We start from the raw sequence: 18,613 nt of genomic DNA, 5'->3' as shown, positions 1-18,613 counted from the left end.
TCTTTGAGTTTGAGAATAGGTAGTAAGTGTCTTGGCAGAAGCCTAGGGATTGCTTCTGGAACAGGCAAAGGGTTCAGGGGTTGGGGAGATAGTAGGTCTGTAGGATCTGGGTTAGATGTGGTTATTTATTGAGACAATGGGTGGGGAGGATATAGAGACTCACTGGGCTAGACATAGGAAAGTGGAAGGTATGAATGGATAGAAAGATTCCATGTGACTCAGAAGGGACCTGTGGATGATGACAGATAAGGAGGTCTTGGTGAAAACCTAGATATTAAATGTGATGCAGGTAGGAGTGGTCCCAGGCTGAGCATTGATATGGAACCTGGGCTGGATCTGGTGAGTTACAGAGAGAAGCTATGGATGTGTAAGTCAGAGATACTGAGATAAGCCCTGGTGTATGAAAAATGTTCATTAGAGTCACAAGGCCTGAGTACTTGCCATAAAACAATTAATATTTAAAGAAAAAACATTGCTTTGCAGAATTAATGAATTCAGATACTTAGATTAATGAAAAATGCTTTTTTTTTGAAGTAGCAAATTAAACAGCACAGTTTGGGAATAGAGTTTCAATGACTGATATGATTTTAAGAGAGCTGGTCACAAAGGCAGAGTTAGTGTTAGACAGATGGGTTTAGGAAACAACCATTCTCATTCTGCTGTAACAGAAAGCCAGCCTCTGTTCTGTGATCAGCATGATTGCTCTGAGCCCCAGGCTAAGAGATTCTTAGTCTCCTCTAATAAAACCACAATATAGAAATTAGATACTTGCCTATAGTATATTATATTTGGCTACCCCTAGCTCTTTGCCTTAATGCCCGGATGCATCTTTGAATACATTCAGTTATCAAAAAATCATAGAAATTCCCATTGCTCCAAATATTACTCATTTCATCATCATCAAGTTTAAATAGTGTATTTAGCTCTAAAATACCACCTGTTTCCTTGGTCAGTATTAGAGTTTAAACGAAAACCATAGAAACCATCAAAGGCCACAGAAAGTTTGAATTAGAAAAGCTCTGGAGATGTAGTCACATCCTGGTCAGTAGGGTAGGTAATATCATATTCTACACTTGAAAATGCCGAGACTTTAAGTACTATCCACATTGAACACTGATCGAAATATGAACAGACTAACTTGTCAATCAGGCTAACTGAACTCATTCACAACACTACAAATATCAACTACAATATTGTAACACAAATATGCACAATTTCTATTCGATTCTACCTTTGTAAAGCTGAGGCTGAGGAAAAGTGAATTGGTTATTTTTTAATTACATTTTTAAATAAAGGAACAGAAACTGAGAGAGAGGGGTCTCATCATGCGTCCCTGACATGCTATGTGGTGCATGTGAATACAGACCAAGCTTCCTTTTGAAAACAAGAGCAAGAGTGTGCTGGCTGGAGTTTTGGTGACTGTGACCAAAAGCTAAACAATTTTTTTATTGCAAAGTAACATATTTCACACGTAGGAGTACTAATCCAAGTATTTCCTCCCTGTAACCTGAACACTATTGTCCCATTGTTATCAAGGTTTGTTTTGTTTGTATTTTAAAGCACTTCTTTTGGTATGAACAATGCAACCAAGTGAGGCCAAACTAGTTTCAAACCTCTACTTGAAACGGGCAATTATTGAAGTAGATGATTGAGACGTGACTGGGACTTAATAAAATTTAATAGTCTTCTGGGCAAATGAATGATTCATTTCAATGAAAATGTTCAAAACAACTGTGTGTATCTGATGAAAATCAGGATGAGATTTAAAAAAAAGTGGTGAGATAAATTTTCCATGGAGACACCCATGTTCCTGTCTGAAAAACTTGAAAAGCACAAAAGCTCATGGGAATACTTATTTGTCTTTGAATAAGCTTGCATTGTGCTCAGCGTGCAAATTATACACAAAGAAAGAATACAAACAATATCAAATAGTATACACAAAAGCTAGATTTCTCCATCTCCTGCCACTCTGCTTTCGTGCTGGAGTTCCTCACATCTCATGGAGGTAATGCTGCTATAGCAGCAAATGGTGCTGAAAGGGAATGGTCAGTAGATATGCTTTAAGGTTATTCTAAAAGGCAGTAAAAGACAGGGACATAAAGAAGAAGGGGAAACCTTTGGAAAGAAAAGTGTCACCAAGTATTTCATGTAGTCTGGGCCTCTTGACAGAATTCAAGCATAATAGTTTTAGTTTTCAAATATTCTTCCAAAGCTTCAGGTAGGGTAACTTGTTGGTTTCCATAGATGAAGTTCACTTTTCAGTTGAAAAGTTCAGTGTAAGACAAGACAGGAAAAGCTTTCAAAGGGCATATCTCTGAGGTGACCAACGATGAATCTAAACTTGTATTGAATGTCTGGTGTGCATGTGGTACAGAAAATGTGAAAGTAATAAAAATTGCATCCTAACAAACAAAAATAATTAATTTTCTGAAATCAATATTGGAAAATGATCTATAGAAAAGCCCTTCACTTATATTTCTACAAAAATACTTTTTATAGAAATGAAATGCAGTAGACTGTTTATAATAAAGTATAAAATGGAGAAATAGGGGCTGGAGAGATGGCTCAGCGGTTAAGAGCACCCGACTGCTCCTCCAGAGGTCATGAGTTCAATTCCCAGCAACCACATGGTGGCTCACAACCATCTGTAATGGGATCCGAAACCTTCTTCTGGTGTCTGAAGACAGCTGCAGTGGACTTATATATAATAAATGAATAAATCTTTAAAAAAATGGAGAAATAAAAGTACAAATGATGAGATACAGGATACATTTACTTGAATGAGTTGACATAGTTTCTTTCTAAATTTGACAATGAGCCATGCTGAAAGGCATTTGCCATCAAGCCCTATGACCTGAGTTTGATTTTTCCAATCCACATCATGAAAGTAAAGAATGAATTTCCTCAAGTCCTCTGACCTTCACATGTACATGCACGTACCTACAAACATATTAATTAATAATAGATAGATAGTTCTAAAAACTGACAATGTCGATTTCTGTGGAGCAGTAGAATCTCATATTTATTGGTAAGTTTCATGAAAATTATGACTACTTTTGGAAGATATAGGTGGACAATTTCTTACTAGTACACTTTCTCATCTATATTTATTTAACTGAATTGAAAACATACCCTTATGAAACCTGCAGGTACGTATTTATAGTAGCTTTTGTTTTATTCATCCCATATGGAGATCAGCTAAGAAGTCCTTCAGTAGGTGAGAGGATGAGTATGCTGTTGTACATTCTAGGCAATATAAACCCATGGGGAGTGCTACCACTGTTCTTGAGAGCACATTGCTAGGGGATAAAAGCCCATCTAGGGCTGAAGAGGCAGCTCAACAGTTAAGAGCCCTGGCTACTCTTATCGGAGATGCAGATTTGAGTCCCAACATCCACATCATGTCAAGTGATGTTTCAGACTGAGTACAGAGTTCAGCTGCAGAGCATTGGTCTAGCATGTGAAAATCTCTGGGTTCAGCATTCTACGTTACAGAAATTAAAAAAACAATCATCAATTAAATTGCTTTGATTTAATTGATATTCATGAATAACTCGTTTTAAGTTTCCTGGCTGATCAACACTCATAAAGAAAATGGCAACTGTATCAGCTTTCAGCACATCTATTGTTTGGTGAGCTGTTTCTTCTAGTGACATAAATTTCTGAGACTAAATATCCTGCTTGGTCTTTCTTGTCCTAGACAGAAAATGTGTTGATTCGAGAGAGGTAGAACTTAGTTCAGGAATTTTCATGCACTAGGAAGTTGTCCGATGTGGACAGAAACATATATTCATGCCATCTTCAGAACAACCTGAAAAGGCAACTAACCTCTATCATTAGAGTGTGCTAGAGAGACTTTAGTTTGTCATCAGTGGTCACACTAAAAATAATGGTGGCAAACCAAATCATCCTACTTTATATTAGGGACATAATAAATAAGATTATACCTTTATTCTTGAAGGTAGAGAAATTTGGAGGGAGAGGAGAGGAGACACATGTGCTTGTGCATGCGCGCGCGAGCGCGCGCGCACACACACACACACACACAGAGAGAGAGAGAGAGAGAGAGAGAGAGAGAGAGAGAGAGAGAGACAGAGACAGAGACAGAGAGAGAGAGAGAGAGAGAGAGAGAGAGAGAGAGAGAGAGAGAGAGAGCAGGTCAAGGGCCATAACTGGGAAATGAGTGGAAGGCAGCTCAGCCCATCTTTGTAAGCTCTACAAGGTCTACACTTTGAGAAACACCATCAGCAAAGATGATACCCTTGAGTTCTAAGGTTTTGCTGAGTTCTAAGTCAGCATCCCATGGTCCTCTTTGGAATTGACTGATGGTGCTCACTCTTGGTTCCAAGGCAGGGGAAGCTTTAGATCTTCAGATATGGTGTAAGTTATTATAAACAATGTCTTTTGTAGATTAGTATGAATTCTAGATTATTATCTGATAATAGCACACTTCCTAGAATTCAGAATCAGGCCAGTGGCCCAGAATTAGCACACATTAAAAGCAGAGAGAGAGAGAGAGAGAGAGAGAGAGAGAGAGAGAGAGAGAGGGAGGGAGGGAGAGAGAGAGGAGAGAGCCAGGGAGAAGGAGAAAGAGAGACAGAGATGCAGAGACACAGAGACAAAGGAACAGAGAGACAGAAACAGAGATAGAGAGCTGACTTGAGCAAAACACAGGATTTCTTCCATTGATGTTAAGACCCTGGAATTTCCCTGTTAGGTGGGGAGAGATTCGGAGACAAAATGTCTAAAGAGAAAGCTTTGAAAGGCAAGATCTGTTGAAATATTTGAAAATTTCGTGAAAAGCAGGACTTGAGTGTTACCCAAAACGTCTGTAGGGCTACAGTAGATACACTACTTTGAGGACCACTCTGACTACTCCTAATTTAATGGGCTGTTACAGCTTCCTTAGAACCTGTCTGAATGCATATCTCCTAATAGTAATGTAGCTTTGCTCAGTTCAAATATGTTGAACATTTTGATATTTGAATATCAACCTAATGATTGCAAGGTCAATCCAGGTCAATTGATGGGAATAGGACAGTTATGGTATTGGGGAATTTTTCTCAATGATTTTCTGTTTATGTCACTTAATAGTTTATACTCAGTGGGTAAGCAATGCCTGAAAGCAAAACAAGATTAAATTAAGGATATTTGGAAGCTAAATTATAACTAACCTGCCCATCCATAGCCCCACTTTTATATGCCTGAATAAAGGTTAAGGGAATACATGGTATTTTGGATCGCGTTGCTTTTTCTTCTAGGAAACTGTTACATTCTTCTTACAAAACCATCTGGAGATTATGTTTACTATGCTACTACACAGATCATAGTCTTAGTTCACCTATGCCATTACCTAGCAGTGAGATTGCTATAAATCTTGCCTACTAGTGACATTTTCTATGACTTTTATTTTCCCAAATCATTGAGTTTGTACCTCTTAAACACAAGAGAGAATTGATTGTAATCAATGAATTTACAAGGGTTTAGAGAAGCTGAAGAGAAACCTGTGGTATTTATAGTCAACCAGGCTCCTAGAGCAGCCTGAATCAATATCTAAACCAGAGAGAGAACAGTGTGGTGATGGCTACCTGGGAAAAAGAGGCAGAGTAAGCCAGAATCACAATGACTTAGAGATGGGAAGAGGTCAGTCCGATCACATAATACTTGCTATTGTACTCTGGCTTAGCTAGAAGCCAAATTCAGGAAGCGCATTCCAGTAGACTAAATAAAGCTTCGATCATGTGTAAAATTTCCAACTTGAATAGGCAGCTATCCTATCACTCATCGGGCTTGATGGCTTGATGCATTTAATGGGTGTAATTTCTTCCTCATATTTCTATGCTTTTATTGTTTCATTTTTATTATAGGAATCCGGGCATCTTATTAAGCTTATTATTTTCTGCTAAGCGTGGGCTTAAGTAAATAGAGTTCTAAAGGGTGGACATGCAAATATGTTTCCTTTAGATTGTTAAAAGAATGGACAATCTGATTTGACTTATCTATGAGATTAGAAGAAAGGAAAAGTTAAAAAAGAATCTATGAAGAGCAGAGTAAGAGAAGCAGGAGAGGAAAAAAAACCCACAACTCATTTGAGGAACTGAGTCATGAGAATTTCTGTATCCCAGAAATTCTGATTTAGCAGTCTCAAACTGGAATTCAGAAAGCTCTATTTTAAGCAAGTATCAACATTTTTTCCTTTTCATAGAGGAAAACAGCATTGTAATATTTTAAAAACTACAGTAAACTTATCCTTAAGTGGTTTAGAGTGAAAGAAAAAATGTAAAGAAAATGAATGTTTCTATTAGAGCCAATTAGCTGAAATGCCGCATGTCAGCCGACCATTCTCCTTCTACCATTTTGCCTTCCAGATTGATCTGCATTCATCAGAGCTGCTGTGTGATCCAGACTTTGGCTGTCTGCTGAGTGTAGCTAGCTTGGGACCTAAGCAAGTGCTCATTACTTATAACAGAAAGGGGATACATATAATTCTATACACTCTGGGACATTTTCCATGGCGATGAGATGCTAAAAACAAATACACACAAGCTGGAGAAAATATACCCCAATTTGAAGACTTGCCCCTAGGGAGGGGGAAGGGCTTTGTTAGTTCTTCTTAGGGAGAGCAATCAGTTTTCTGAGTGTTTCTATACCAGATTCTTTGGAATTTCCCCAGATATAGTTTTGGAAGTATAACCTGAAATACAGATTCAAGAGTAAATGGTTTTAGAAGTGATTTAGAGAACGTGGGTAGAGCAACAGAGAACAGAATGACTGGCAAGAAAAAAAAAACAAACAACAAACAAATGAATCAACCAACCCCAATAAATAGCATGGCTGTTTTCAATCATGTAGGGTACTTTGGATGACTGGGACTGAGTCCTTAGAGCTAGCTCTGGACAACTGCAGAATGCATGCTCAAAGGTGATCCATGGAGCTGAGCTGTTCAAACACTTTGTCTCTCAGTCAGAGGTTGAAGAGTGAGCCAATGGAAAGAATGCGCCTGACAATTACATCCTACCTCCTGGATGAGCAAATCAGGTATCTGCAGCTAAGAATGAGACAAAACTATCAGCTAAAGGAATTTGAAAAATAAGTTCTTAAAGCCAGTAAGTCTGTATAGTATAAAAGACCGTGGTGAACTCTGGCCGGGCAAAAATTCTATCTTGTTTTATCAAAATGCCTCTTTCTGTAGAAAAATAAGACAGGTAGAAAGGTATAGTACAGGACTGACTGGGTTTCCTAAATAATAATCCATATGAAAGTTTCACTAGTTCCTGTAATCTGTTTTATTTGCACTACTTTACTTAGGAACTTATTTGAAAATCTTTCCATAACCATAAAATGCAATCTTTCTTAGTCCCCAAAGTTAAGAACATTTTCTGTAGAAATGTTACTGGCACTTATTTACATGACTGAGCTGTGTTGAAGGGCTCTGTTCCAAGTAAAGATTTCATGCTCAAATTCTCAAGTGCTACCAGAGACAGGTCAGACTAGAAATTCTAAAACTGAATTACATGGAGCAGTAATCTTTAAAACTGCCACCCTTCAAGCATTTATTTTCTAGTTACAAGTGGTTTGATATATACTCTTAACTAGTTCATCTCTAAAAATGAGTAAAAAAAATATTAATTTCTCACTATTAACATCTAAAAATATTAGCATTTTACATGTATGGGTATATGATTGATATGTATGGGAACTATATGTGTGAAAGTTCCTGAGGAGATCAAAAGAGGTTACTGGGTCTTCCTGAACTGCAGATATAGCAGTTTTGAGCTGCCTGATATAGGTGATGGTAATCAAACCTAGGCCAACTACAAGACGGTTCTTTTTTTTAATCATACATACACACACACACACACACACACACACACACACACATATATATACACATACATATACATGCATGTATGTCTGCATGAAGAGGTTGTATCCGGGAGTTACAGACAGTTTCAAGCTGCCTTGTGGTAATTGAACCTGAGTCTTCTGGAAGAGAAGTCAATGCTCCCAACCACTAAGCTAGTCTCTCCTGCCCCAGGGTTAAACGTACTTTATGGCTGGACCGTCACTCCAGACTCCTGACTCTTAAAATTTCATAAAGTTCATTGAAATATTTCATAAAATAAAACATGATAAATCAAGAAACATCGTTCAAATGTCAATTATTTTAGCATATCAAGAGACATTTCATACCGCTTCATATAGCACATGGGAAAACAGTCGCATTTGTTTGACAAAGTGAATAGGAATTTGATGTTATTTTAAATACACTCAGTTCCTTGTCTTAAACTATTGAAGGAGTGTCCACAGCTGCACAAACTATAGCTTTGGAAAGAATTAAAACCACCCCTCCATTCATGTAGGTCAAGCTATTACAGGGCATGTGGGTTTGATGCCCCAAAGCTATAGGAATAGAATCACACGCTGATCTTTTTACTGGATATTTGCAAACTCATCAGATGGAGACAGCATAAAAATGTAGACAGCCAGATTCAGATTTCATTTCACCTCAAATCAGTTTTTTTAAAAAAAAAATGCAGAGGACTTCCTTGTGTGTGCTTTGTGGAACAGAGCAAGCTACTTTGATATTTGACACACACAGACTCACGTTCAAGGCAATACCATAGCATGTTTTAGCTGTACCTTTAAATTAAATTTATTTCTACTTCCACTTTTTGCCATCATGCAATATTTATAAATTGCAAAACGGGGCCCTGTTTACAGTCTTGTCAGTGAATGTTTTCTAAAAGTAAAACTTAATGAAAGTTAATAAACTTACTGCTATTAGTTTAACAATGATATAATATGAAAAGATATTCTAAGTTTAGTGTCGATTTCTTAATTTTATCAAAACTGTGGTCTCTATCACATCTAATGGAATCTACTCTCATTAAAATCTATTGTTAGAACATACTTTCTGACGTAAAAGGAGTCGGGCTGCCAAATCTGCCATTTGAAAATGAGAACACTTTTGAAACTCAGACATCTTCTGTTGATTTGGGAACTTTCAGGATTGTTTCTTTTTAAGACTGAAAAGCCAAAACCACTAACTACAGAGACATTTATGTCTCTTAAAGATAAAACCATGTTAAAAGTGTCCAAGTTATAAATATGAGATGATAAGCTAAGTGGGGAGAGAATGAATTAAGAAAGACACTGATTAAAAACATGATAGTAGAACGCTGTGTCTAGCTTCCATATTCTATCTCTGCACTCTCTATGTGCATTTGGCTACACAGATTGAGACGACCAAAATATATAGAGAGAACAAGATAGAAAATACTAAAGACAACGTAAAGCTAGAAGAGAAATATTTAAGGAGATGCTAGTTACACTGATTTGATTATCATATGTTGCATACATGTGTCATAGCCCATAAATTTCAAGAACAATAAAAACGACAATGAATAAAATGTAGATGAAGGAAAGGAAAGGAAAGGAAAGGAAAGGAAAGGGGGAGGGAGAGAAGAGAGAGGAGAGAGGGAGAGAAGGAGGCAGGAAGGGAAGGAGGATAATTATTAATTTTTATTTTTTATATAAAATGATGGTACTGGGGAAATGGTCTCTAAGGATTCATGTAATTTAAAGAATTAGTTTTGGGGTTTTAACAGAGAATTTGGCATTAGCTGCTGTTCGCCAAAGAATATCTCTCATATCTTTGGATTAAAATGGATCTTTGTAAAATTACCTGTCAGCACAAACTATTTTTCAGTTTCTTAGAATTTTTTTTCTGATGCACAAATCAACCTATCAAACCATTCAATCTTTTCAGGAAAATCATAAGTGAAAGAAAGAGACTCTAGGCTACTTAAGAGCTATCTCTTCTAGAAGTTTCATGGATCACATCAGTGGACACTTCACCCAGCTTAGAACTAGTGATAATGTCGAGCTCCAAGTGGAATTTGCTGAGTAACATCCTCATCTTGTCATGCGGTGCTAAGTCTATATAGCAAGAAGGGACAAGGGCAGTGTGTGCAGTCCTGGCAGTGACTCCAGGAAAGGTGCAGCAGCGTCTCTATTCTGGCTCCATCTCCAGATTGGGCTGAAGTTCAGTGCTAGGATTACAGGGCAGTGTAATGCCTTCATCCATTTTCATTTGCTGGTAGCCAAGATCCGTTTGTCCAAGAGGATTTTCTTTTGTAGATCTTGTCTCCAAGACTGGAGTCAACGAGCTCATCTGCTCCAACCTAAGTAACAGAGACATTATTTCTATTTTGACATGTTCACATCAAACACCTATCACAGGGAATAAATGATCTATCTTTTTGGGGGCTGGGCAGGTTTACTAGAACTTGAACAGAGGACCAACAACGTGGTAGGCAAGAACTCTACCACTAAACTGTATCAATAGTTTATTTTTTTCCTTTTTATTTTGAGAATGGGTCATGCTAAGTTTTATTTTTACAGGCCTTCCAATCATCCTGTTTCTCCAGTAGCTAGGGTTGTAAGCCTAAACTACCAGCCCTGACTGTACAGTTGCCCTTGAATCAGCCCACCACTTTTTGCAAGATTCTCAGTCTGAAGAAATTCATATGTGCTCTGTTGTGACGTATGGATATAGTAATCAGCATTTACATAGGGGCTTACACCTTTTGTTGATACTAAAGATTATTAAACTAAGAATATAGGGTATTCATGTGAACTTAACTACTTATGCTCAATTCACTTAGGTCATTCACCAATGCTGTTTACATCTGTAGTTAATTTCATCTTATCAAGACAGATGAAGCAAATCCATTTTCTGTGAATAGCAGGTAAGAATTAAACATTATTAAGATTTGCTTCAAATCACTAGTGTTAATACTAAGTTCTTTGGGTTCTTATTGACACACTTCACCTTCTTTTATTTTCTTGTCCAAAGCAAATATGTTCAGGGATAGGGCAATTTGTCACCCTTCTTGGATGCTGTTGTACCTGCCTTTCTGGTCTGGATGCCATAAGTAACCAGCTGGATTACCTTCATGCTTTCATCACACCACAGACACCTTGAGAAAACTGTACAAGGTTCACTGCTGTTTCAGCTCCTGAAAATTCCAGCCTTAGATAGTGCCATTCAAAACAATTTGTATCAGACAATTTGCTGTCGCAAACCTTGGTTAAAAGTAATCACATTCCAATTATTTCCTCTAGGGTCTAGCAGACTCGAATGACAGTCTGAAGACTGGTGTGAGAAAAATCTTTGCTTGCCTACCAGGTATTCTACCATTTGTGCAAACACCCCTTCTCTTGATATAAAAGTATACTATTTAGGCTTGATTTGGGACAACTGACCATACCTCCTCCTGTGGTGTGGCAACAGTAAGTCTAAGAGAAGGCTTTTCTTGTACACTTTTACCTGGTGGTAATGTGCAGCAAGAAGCAGCAGAGGAAACAGGGCAAATGTAATGGAAGAGGCAACAGGATAGCAGTGTTCATGGCAGCCAAGCAGTTTAGAAGCTAAACTACAAAAGCAACAGGGCAGCCAGCTCTGGACATGTGAAAGAGAAGCACAGCTGAGAACTCAGAAAGCTGAGCTGCAAAAACAGCATGGTGGCCAACTTCTTAGTGGGTGACAAAGAGACAGTTGCACAGTTCAAGAGAATCAACAGGGAAAGAACAAGGGGAGTGATGTTGTAGAAGGACAGAGGTTGAAGAACAGAGGATGATGGAAGGAGGCTGAGAAGGGAAATGGTATGTGTTGATCACTGGAGGACTTCCAGAGAGCTTCCAGGTCTAGAGAACCAAGGGTTTTAGATATCAAAGCTTATGAGCTGTAGCACTGGCTGCCATCAAGGGCTAAGAAAGATCAATACAAAAGTCTGACTGGAAGCAGCAGGCAAAGAGTCTTGACTTCTTTGACCAACACTAGAGGTGCCACGTGAAGAACTATCGATCATATCACCTGCCAGCACTCAGGTTGTCAAATGCCAAAGTATGAAAAACCTGCCCAAGGTCAGAGCTCAGAGAGCACCCTCTCTGATAGAGCAGAAGAACCCAGCCAGCTCCTTGGTAACATCATCCCTGCATAGCTTTCTGTTATGTGAAAAGTGTCAAAATTCATTTATTCTGTAGAACTATTAAAGGCTAGATCATACTCTCGGCTTTTGCCATTGAGAATAAGGATGCATTCTTGTATAACACACACACACACACACACACACACACACACACACACACACACACACACACACATATATATATATATATATATATAATGTAATTATTAAAACACAATCTAAGCTATCATCAGCTACTCTCTGGCTGCAGCAGTCTCCCTGTTTCCATAGCTATCCCCAAGTTGTGGTCCGCCCAATTTCCCTGAGGTTTACTTGCTGCCTAATCCCTTGCATTCCCAGTCATTCATCCCCTGAGGCTAGTCTACCAGGACTTGCTCTAAACCCCAGCTCTGTATAAAGAAAACTAACAGCAATATCAACCAACCAGAGTCCCCGAAGCTCCCAGGGACTAAACCACCAACCAGAGTACACAAGGGACAGCCATGGCTCCAGCTGGATATGTATCAGAGGATGGCCTTATCTGGCATCACTGGGAGGGAAACCCCTTGGTCCAACAGAGGCTTGATAGCCCAGGATAGGAGAATGCTAGGAGACTGAGGCAGGAGTGGGAGAGCCCATGAGGGAGCACCCTCATAGAGGCAGGGGAAAGGGAGGAGGGGAAACTGGGAAGTGCATAACACTTGAAATGTGAATAAATAAAATAAACAATAAAATGAAAAGGGAGTGGATAGGGAGGGGAACAACCTTATAGAAGAAGGAGGGGGGAGGGGATAAGGGACTTATGGACAGGAAATTGGGAAAGGGAATAACATCTGAAACGTAATTTTAAAAAATCCCTCCAGGGGTTGGGGATTTAGCTCAGTGGTAGAGCACTTGCCTAGCAAGCGCAAGGCCCTGGGTTCGGTCCCCAGCTCCAGAAAAAAATAAAAAAGAAAAAAAAAGAAAAAAAATCCCTCCCAAAAAAAGATTGAAATATTTCAGATTTGTGAAAAAGTCTTCAAAAGACACCTCCACAAGGGTCACCATGTTGGTGAAAATATTTAAGAAGATGCAGACTTTTCTTACTTGAGCATATATCTTTATAATGTAAATGCATACAAACAGAATAAAGAAAACCACTTATTTGTTCCTTCATGGGGAAAAATGAAAAGAAAAAGAAAATTCTAGAAGTTTATAATTTATCTGTCAGATATATAACAGTAAATTCTCAACCCACAAAATGCCCCCACTCAAAGAACTCAAAACTCAATTGATATAAACAGAAGCCGCACACTTGAATGGGGCAAATGCACCCTACATTACTCTATTGTCCTTCTATGACATCCATAGCTACCTATGGCTATTTCAAGCCATGTGGACCCAGTCCATCTTCCTCTCCTATAGGTTCCATCCTGTCCCCTCATCTCCACCTCACTCTGTCTCTCTCGGTCCTTACTCTAAAACTCTCAGCCTCCCTTCCTTTCCACTGCCTAATCACAGACTCTAGCCTTCTCTTTTACCTGCTTACAGACAGCAATATGCATATACATACACATATACATATAATATACACATCACATGTATGTATATATTATAATATGCACATATAATGTACACACTTACATATAAATTATGTATATATGTATACACATATATATTTCTGAGAATACATTCAATCCTAGTAGAATAACTAGTCAATAAAAAGTATATTTAATTTGCACTAAACATTTTCCCATTTCTAAATTATTTGCATCATGTTGTATTCAAGTAGCAACAAACAGCACTCTGTGTGGCTTGACATGTTATTAAATTACGTATTTTACAAACACGGTAAATAAATGCAGACAAAACCATTAACCCAATAAAAAGTAAAAACATTTAATCAGTATGTGAATGCAATTTGATTAATTATTTGATCACTACATCAGTATAATCCAATAATTAAAGAAAGGGTTTTAAAAGAACCAGGAAGGAGAAATTCTTAGGGAAAGTTAGAGAAATGATCCCGTACAGTCCTACTTCCATTTAGCAGACTTACTTGTTTCTGTATCTTCCTTTAATGGATGTTAGCTGTCTTCTAAACTCTAAATCCAGAGTGCTTTCTCTACTTTGTTTCTCAACAACGACAATAGCAACAGTAACAACAAATAAAATGACTTGAACAGTTAAGTCATTGAATTACAGTACATGATCTCATTCATTTCTTTAATCTGATTCTCACACTTGTGGGATAAGAGTAGATTTTACTCTCATTGTTATCCAGAAGACACCTGGCCAGGGGATGCATAAACTGTAAGCCATGCAATGGATCAGGCACCTGACCCAAGCATCTGGCTACTCCACTGTCTTCCCCTTCTACCAAGCTCTGCTAACAAAGGCACATTATACTGTTACAAACCCTTTGTACAAGAACCTATTAATTTTCCTTTTGTTTGATTACTGTGTTAGAAATAAAATCAAAGTGTTCCTTTCTCTCATTTTTCAGATAAAGAATGACAAGCTATGGGGGAAATTAAGAATTAACCAGATTTTACACTTATCAGTTTACCAACAGGAGAAATATAGAGAAACTTTACCTCCCTAAATTATTTAATGGCATAAATTTTATTTACTAAAATAGTCATGTCTAAAACATAAGCAGCAGGCCCAGCCATACTAAGGGAAACATTTTGACTGAAGTAATAATTACCACTGTATTTTCTATAATCTTAGCATTTAATATTTCTTGGTATTTAAGGAGAAACTGCTATAGTGTTTGCATTGAAAGGTCTGGAGACTCAGACACAGATGATAAATCTAGGAGCCCTTCTGATTTTTAAAATTAAACAAATAAAGCTTAGTCATTATTTGTCTGGCCAATACAGTTTAGTGCACAAAATGTCACTATGACATAACTAATGTCCATGAAACGAGTTGAGGTTTCCTAAATACATTGACAAAAATATAGATCCCCAAAGTTGATGTATCTATAACTATCAACCTTGGGTAGTTTTAATTGGCATACAGGCCTTTCATAGCTCCTTCTGGATTTTGCTGGATACTAACAGGAAAAAGGTTGTTAATGCATTTGTTGGGTCTTCCTTTAAAAAGGGAAGCACTTTCTTGCTTTCCTTGTTAATCCTTCCCACTGTTGTAGAAGTTAATAGGAAGAAGATGGGATATCTAACATACTGCCATCCCATAATCTGGACCCATCTTTCTGTCAACAGGAATGACTGTGTAGCAATGCTTGCCTGATTGTCTATTGTTCATGTGGCTTGAGACTCCTCACTGGTTTAACTCTACCACTTTGTCCTGGCAAAATCCCTAAATCCAGCAAGTCAGATGCCAATAATCGCAGAAAAATTAGATGGCAAACAAGAAAGAAAATTTTCAGAATTACACATTTTGATCACTTGACGGAATAAATTAAGTATTGGGTTGTAAAGCATGCTAAATTGTTGGGTGTTATTAGTAATCTCATCTCCTCATTCGGTTATCAATTTGATTTCAATCTAAAACAAAAAATCTAGTTTTTAAAATGACAATATACCAGTTGAAAATTATCTGTTAGAAGCATTATTTCTAGATAAGTTAAAATTCCTGTGAACGAGCCATTTTTATACATTGCAAAGAGGATTTGACTTCTTCAGTTCTGACATAGATGCATTTTTTTTTGCAAACACCTATCTCTAACACATTTCTTCTGAATCCTAGAAGTAACATGTTTTACATCTTAAGGCATAAAATTGTACCCTTAGGAGTTACAAGTGCAGTAAAACTTGTTCCTAGTTACAGATACATTTGAAAAATTGAAAGGAAAGGTCTTCATAGGCAAAATAACTCTTGTTATCCACTGTGCGAATATTTCTCCGTGTTTGTTTATTTCTTGAACAATAAACATTGTATTGTTTTTAATCAATGTACAGCCTATCTATTGAAGATGAGAGTAGATAAATACAAAAATGAATAAAACTATAGTCTGGGCAGACATTCCACAAGAAAGGACTGAGATCTGCTGTATCTCATCACAATTGGAGAGCAAGATTAGGCAGAAGTCATTCCATGGTCTGGATTCTAGAAAAAAAATCTTAATTTTGCATTGCATAGACTCATTAGAGTCTGCCCTCCCCAGTAAGAATGAGAACAAGCTGTGATTATGTTTCAGAAATCTTTCTTTGAAGAGATAGTAAAGAAATCATGAGTGGGTCATTGGTTATTTGTTCTTATGTGTTGAAGCATATAGAATCAGATAAATAAAGCATATGAAATATAATGACTGTTCTTCACCACACACACTGCTTGCATTTGTCTTTTTCTATTGGGAGATAACAGAAGAGAATAGGCAGTGAAGAAAAAAATTCTGTTCCAAGAAGAAGACACTGAAAACACTAACCAATATCCAAAGCAGCACATCACATCGAAACAGTCAATACATGACAAGAAACAAGAGCGACAGTGTTTGGGGCCTGGTTTTGCTTCTGAGAAATGATACATATGTTAGAAGGAGCCGGAAGAAAGTCATAAAAAGTCAAAATTATTCTGTGTGAAAGGAAACAGAGAGCAATGAGCTTAGTGTACTCACAAGACTGTGTGTGTGGGGGGGTGCTGTGGGGTTTGTGGTTGACATTTACTTTGAAAAATGAGGCATGTCACAAAATAAAGTACCTCTCTATCTTTTTCTGTCTGTCTCTGTCTCTCTGTCTCTGTCTCTGTCTCTGTCTCTCTCTCTCTCTCTCTCTCTCTCTCTCTCTCTGTGTGTGTGTGTGTGTGTGTGTGTGTGTGTGTGTGTGTGTGTGTGTGTGTGTGTTCCAATCAGTGAGGAACAGAATATTGCGTGAGGAGCCTGTTTTAACTTCTCAGGTGTTGCCTTTTTGAAGCTGCCATTCAAACCCATTCTATAAAATTGTCACTTACTGCCAGTTGCAGCCATTATCTCCTTGTCCTGACCTGAGTTCATTCATGATGTGCTCTACTATGCCATGTTGGAGGCTGGGATTATGTATCAGTGGTGCGATTCTTGTTTAGCACGTATGAGGCTCTAAATGCACTGTATTGATTTCTTGTTTATTTCATTTCTTGAGTGGAATTATTCTCCTAGATAAACTATAAGCCAAAAAGGGCTGACATGTGTTCACTCAAAGATTTATTATGAACATCTAGAACTGCTGAAACATGGGCACTCAAACACATTCATTAAATACAGTTAAGAATAGAAAGATTATATTCAAAGAATGGCATGCACATGCAATACTTGAACTGTGGGATCTCTCCATTGTAAAATAAGCACATTTGACATTACTATATTTAGGAAAGGAGCCCAGACATACTTCTCTTTTGGATATCAACCCATTTTATAGGAAATTCTTTATCATTAGAGAAATAACTGGAAAATCCATTTGATAGGGAGAAGTGTATGAGGGCTGCCAGTCTCTATGACAATTAGAGAGTGAGACTAGAATCCATGTTTGTGATTAGTGCTCTACACTATGCCAAATTCTCAAATCTTCCAAATACATTATGCTTGAGAATTTAGCACATGACATGGACTCATTAATGTCATGAAACTTCTAGATGGCATCTAGTGCATACAGCAATTTTCATCAATTGCTTTATCACAAATGCAATAACATGTGTGTCATACTCTCATTTATACCACTGCTCAGTCAGCATCAACCAATACATCATTGAAACATGTACAGATGCTAGTGTCTTCTCACTGTGGTCTGTAACAGTAAACTGATGCTTTTGTGATCTTGAACTTCATGAAGCTCAGAGCAAAGATGGTGAGAGCCCTATATATTCCTTCTCAACTTTTACGGTCCCTATATCAAAAGAGTTCTTGGTCTAGCACCCATGTTTCTGATTGTACACATGCATTGGTGGAGAGAATGAACCCAGTTTTCATCTGTCACAAGGGCAGAGAGTGAGCAATCCATAGATGACCTCTGTGGTAGTTTAGATATGTTTGGCCCAGGGAGTGGCACTATTAGGAGGTGTGGCCTCATTGGAGTAAGTGGAGCCTTGGGGGAGAAAGTATTTCACTGTGGGAATGGGTAATGAGACCCTCTTCCTAACCACATGGGAGCCAGTCTTCTCCTAGTGGCCTTAAGATGAAGAGGTAGAACTCTCAGCTTCTCAGGTGCTATGCCTGCTGGCTTGCTGCCATGATTCCTGCCATGATGATAATGGACTGAACTTCTGAACCTACAAGATAGCCCCAATTAAATGTCCTTTATAAGACTTGCATTGGTCATGGTTTCTCTTCACAGCAATGGAAACCCTACCTAGGACAACCTTCTCATCAATGTCGAACAAGAATTAAAGAATAATGCTCCATTTTCTTACTAGTTGGGAGCCATGATACAAGTCAGAGATTATCTTAGTGACTATAAGCTAAATTATGCCCTGCCATCAGTAATGATGACCTCCTAGTGCTTAAGTTTCTACCCCCTTTTCCTGTCTCATACCATAGTGCTTCTTGCATTGGTATTTCAATTCAAGTTGTGTAGATAATCCTAATTTAACACAAATGTACTTACTCTACTTAACAGGACAACAGAATATCTCGGGAGGCTGGAGAGGTAGCTCAGTGGATGAGAGTACTTTCTGTGTAAGCATCAGGGTTGGATACAAGAATCAATGCAAGAAGTAGGTTA

At 38.0% G+C, this 18,613-nt stretch overlaps 1 long non-coding RNA gene across 3 annotated transcripts in view; it reads left to right on the top strand.

The window, feature by feature from the left end:
* LOC102547911 (uncharacterized) overlaps positions 1–18,613 on the top strand; it is a 46,945-nt gene that overhangs the window by 11,031 nt on the left and 17,301 nt on the right. For all 3 annotated transcript variants that reach the window (XR_591702.4, XR_005502495.2, XR_010065402.1), the window contains exons 4-6: positions 6,853–7,038; positions 10,671–10,754; positions 11,131–11,194. This is a non-coding gene — a long non-coding RNA (uncharacterized LOC102547911). The remainder of the gene's footprint in view (positions 1–6,852; positions 7,039–10,670; positions 10,755–11,130; positions 11,195–18,613) is intronic.

The sequence above is a fragment of the Rattus norvegicus genome, chromosome 3 (assembly GCF_036323735.1).
Source record: "Rattus norvegicus strain BN/NHsdMcwi chromosome 3, GRCr8, whole genome shotgun sequence".
NCBI lineage: Eukaryota > Metazoa > Chordata > Mammalia > Rodentia > Muridae > Rattus > Rattus norvegicus.
This window is presented reverse-complemented; position numbering and strand designations above follow the sequence as displayed.